Source organism: Octodon degus, unplaced genomic scaffold, assembly GCF_000260255.1.
Source record: "Octodon degus isolate 3935 unplaced genomic scaffold, OctDeg1.0 scaffold00010, whole genome shotgun sequence".
NCBI lineage: Eukaryota > Metazoa > Chordata > Mammalia > Rodentia > Octodontidae > Octodon > Octodon degus.
The window spans coordinates 9,116,610-9,121,365 of NW_004524586.1; positions in this window are offsets into that span (position 1 = coordinate 9,116,610).

Below are 4,756 nucleotides of genomic sequence, written 5' to 3' on the forward strand. Positions count from 1 at the left end.
ACACACTGATAGTCCCGCTGCTGCGGCTTTGCACTGCATTGAGTTTGTTCACTGGGATGCCTCTGGCTTTACCTGAGGAAGGAAAATACTGTACTGTATATGATATCACCTATGCCGAGGGGCTGCCCCTGTGGGGCATTCACCCTCCACACAGCATTGAGAACCCTTGAGGTGCCTATTACTGAGATACAAAAGGAAAAAACAAAAGCCATCCCTGTTATCTTCAGCTGGAATCCGGAAGCTTAAGAATAAAGTATGCAGGGAGTTTACACAAGCTCCCCTGTGGGTGAAAGTGAGTACAACGGGCGAGGCCTTCCTGCCCTCGCAGCTCCTGCCTTACAGCTGGAGAGCAGAAACTGCATCAGGAACATGCTGGCTGTGTGGGCCAGAGGACCAGGAGGAATTCCACAGTCTCCCAGCAGGACCCAGGGAAGGACCCTGCTGTAAGTACTCAACAGGCTGCTGTGTGACTGTGTCCCAAGAACACACCAAGGAGACACAAAAACCTCACTGCGTTCTGCTGCTCTAGTTAAAAACACCTGATGCTGTAGCTAAGCCTACACCTAATTGCCCGTTAATGTCTATCAGACATTCTCCCTGCATCACTAAGAAAATAGAAACTCTTGGGCTTCTAAAATGAATCGATTGAAGGCAAAGGACCCATCCTTCCCAGATGTTCGCAGTGTGTGCTGCAGCCCGAGTTAGTATACTTGATCTTAGCCAGAAGGCCAAAAAGTGATGGAATCGAATTGTTAAGCCCTGTTTCAGGCACAGTTCTCAGGTGGTCTGTAAATACTCCATAAAAAGGAGCTTGGGAGGAGCCACAGCAGCAACCCACACCTCCCATGACCCGTACTTGCCAGGCACACGTACTGCTTTTTAAGATCTGTGCGTACTTGGATTCTGTTCTCAAATCTGAGGTTCCCAAGAGACACTGGGTAAGTCAGGACTTAGTGTTATGGCTCAGTCATGGTGTTTGTTTTGGGTGTTTTGTTTGGGGTTTTTTGGGGTGTGTGTGTGTGTGTGTGTGTGTGTGTGTACAAGCACGTTATAAAATGAATTGAGCTATAACGCTAGCCCATTTTTTTTTTTTTTAATTCTGAGAATCACTAACCTGCACAGGCCAGCCTCAAACTTGTTATCTTCCTGCCTGCCAGAAGCACCTGACTAGTTGTGGCGCTATCTCCCCAGCCCGTTGTGGTGATTTTTGAGATAATTCTGAAACCAATCAGGAGGATAATGAGTGTTCAGTTCTGTTCCAATGGAGTAGGGGTCTGCCCATGCAGCCCTGCTGCTGGTAGCTTATCTTTATCAATAGAGTGAATGCTGACATATAAATGACCCTACAGGGCCTTAGAGTCAAGAGTGGCAGATCCCTCAGGGCTGACACAGAATCTGCTGAACTAAGTGAGTGAATAACCTGCTAATTTGTCTCTCTGTAACCTTCTCTGACTCAAAATACATATGGAGGCTCTCCCCACATAGCCCCATTGAGCCTGGCGCCCTGACTCCCCAGGGGAACCCAGCTCTGGGGGATCTGGAGGACTAGATGTGCAGGTCCCTGCACATCATGCCAATAGCTCTTATCACTGCCCAAGTAGTGCATGCTGTCAGAACAAAGCTGTGGTGACTTTATCAAGAGAGGCCTTTTTAAGAGACTGCTCAGGGGCTGAGGAGATAGCTCAGTAGAATAAGCACTTGCCTGGCAAGCGCAAGGGCCTGAGTTCAATCCCCAGTTCCACCAAAAAAACAAAACAAAATTAAAAGACAGCACTTTCATTGGCTTTCTTATAGGACTTGGTTCTATATAAACTGTGGCTGAGCTTCCAGTTGTGTGCCCCTGCTGGCCACCTTCTGAATTTAGCCAATATGTTGCCAAGTCAGAGGTTTATGGAAGCCAGAGGTGGCCCAGAGCCAGGAAAGGATGCACCATCATGACCTGTTAGGGGAGCTGAGGACCCCTGTGTCCCCATCGTCTTACGGCTAGACACTCTGAGCCCCCGCTTCCTCGTCTCCAGTCTGTGCCCTTTCAGCTACCCATCCTGGGCCTCTGATGGCGAACTTGGAATCACTGCCCTGCCCGTGGGAGTTTGTGGTCTGGGTGGGAGACCACATGATAAAGTGGCCAGATAGCAGCTAGGGAAGACCATGTTTCTTGTAGGTGCAGGGATATGTGGTCCAAGGATGAGCAGTGGGCAACTGGTGGAATGGTGACAGACTGTGGGGACCTCCAGCAGGGCCAGCGTATAGAGAACCAGACTGTGAAAAACCCATTAACCCACCACTACTAATGGCACCTCACATCTCATTACGGTATGACCTGAGCCCTGGGAAATAGCCCCACGGCTCCTGATATCAGGGTCACATCCAGGGACGGTGGGAGGGGAAGGCTGGGCTCACATACCTTGTGAATGGGGCTAGTTCATCTGAGCACCATCTTGGCACTAGGTCACAGAGCCCCTGCCAGCTGCCTGTTATAGCCCTCATGCTTTCTGGGTATGCTGGAAGCTGCTTTTGGCCCCAGCTATGGTGTGAACAGTGGTGTGGACCATTCAGAGGGTAGGGACCCAGTTAGTCCTGTTTATGGTATTTTGGGGGAAGGGATTCACAAAATCTCACCAGCAGATTTTTGTATCATCCTAAAGATCTAGAGGGCAAAGAGATTTCTGAAAAAGTGACCAGCCTCTTAAGCTCTGCCATGACATGATTTTATGTACAAGGAAACACTTCTAGCCATATTTCCTTTCAATAAACTGTAAAGATAAAAGAATATCCTTTCTACATTACTGAAATTCAATGCAATTCACTTGACTAGCATTAGCCAGGTTTCAGGGAAAGGGAAATGTTCCTGTCTACTCTTCTTTGGGCCCGTGCCTCCCCAGTCCCCAGTTCGGTGCATGCCCTCAGGAACCTTTTCTGAATAAATGGACTGCACTGCTCTCCTGGTGCAATAATAAATAACACTATCTAGATGGCCTGAAGCTCCAGTACTTTCATTTTCACTTTGAAAATAATCATCTAGGGCTGGTGAGATGGCTCAGTGGTCTAAAGCACCTACTTAGAACAAGCTTAGCAAAGCACAGGGACCGCGGTTCAATCCCCCAGCACCACATGCCAGCCAGCCCCGCCCCCTGGTGGGCTGAGCTGGCCACACACACAGAAATAAAATAAATTTTAAAAAATAAATAAATAAATAAATAAATAAAATAATCATCTAAAAATGTCATCTAAACACACAGAGCTTTGCTATTTCTGATGGTTTATATTACATTCTATATTAATAAAAAAAAGTCATGCAATGAATTAAGCAGACAGTGGCCAGTGATAATAAGATGCTAAATTTCAGAGATGGTAAGATGAGAAAAGGACATGTTTTAGCACCTATGTGTTAGTTTTTAAAGCCACAGCAAACAGCTACATCATTCCTTTAAACATTTGTGAAGTGTTTTTTCTAGGTTGTACTTTTTTTTTTTTTTTTTTTTTTTTTTTTTTTTTTTTTGCGGAACTGGGGATTGTACTCAGGCCCTTGAGCTTACCAGGGAAGCACTTATTCCACTGAGCCATCTCCTCGGCCTCAAAACCAAGCATAATTTTTTTTTTTTTTTGGCAGAATCGAGGATTGAACTCAGGCCCTTGCGCTTGCCAGGGAAGCGCTTATTCCACTGAGCCATCTCCCCAGCTCCTTCCAGGTTGTACTTTGAAAATTTGTTGGAATGAGGAGCCATGGACTCACCTTGACCTTCAGTGAGTACTGGTTTTTGCATGCAGATGAAAAATATTGCTCTGGAGCCAGCCCTGAGCCCCTGCAGGGGGACAGAAGTACACTCCTGTATTATTTGGACCCCTCCAGACAGTATTGGAGAGTCTGAAGCTGCACGGCACGGTGCATCTCCTGCTTCTTGCTTCCTTGGGCTGCTGGAGCCTCCAGCAGGAGAATGGATGGAAGCATTTGAAGAGGGTTCCCCTTTGTCTCCATTGCAGTTTTTAAATTAGATGTTTTGATGAGACTGCACTGCGAGGCAGTGCCCTAGAGCTAAAATCCGTCTTTCCAGGTGGTCTAGCAAGACTAAGGCCCAGCACTCTTCCTTCTCCTGCTGGCTGGACTGTCATCTCCCCATCATCTCCATGGAGGAGCCCTAGGTAATCACAACTATAAAGGGAAAAGGAGCCAGCCTCTTGCTGGTTATGGGAATGTGTCTCTCGGTCTTTCCCTCCAATCCTGGCCTTCCTTTCAGTCATCATACCTCAGTGAAAGGTCATCAAGAAAAATAACTTGCTTAAGCTGTAACTGGAATAACTTTCTCTTCACCCATTCCTTTTAGTTATGCATGAGTCTATCTCCCACGCGGGGGAGAGATTTTGATTTTTTTCAAGTGTATTTGGTACAGGGTTTCATTATGCAAATCAGACTCATAGTGACCCTCCTGTTTCAGCCTCCCTAGCTCTGACTCAGTGGACTCCCAGACTCAGTGGATGGCTTAGCATAGCAGCTGAGCATATTGTGCAAAGCCAGCACAGCATGTAGTGCCGGGGATTTAACCCCAGTCCCTGCTCTTGCCTAAGCAGGCCTTAGTCTGCTGAGCTATCTCACCAGCCTTCTGGGAGAGATTTATACTGTCTAAATACTGTAATACTTAAACCTAGGTTGCCAGCTAATCAAAATGATGCCAAGAGGGGCCAGGGAGATGGCTCAGTAGAATAAGCGCTTGCCTGGCAAGTGCAAGGACCTGAATTCAATCCCCAGTTCCACCAAAAA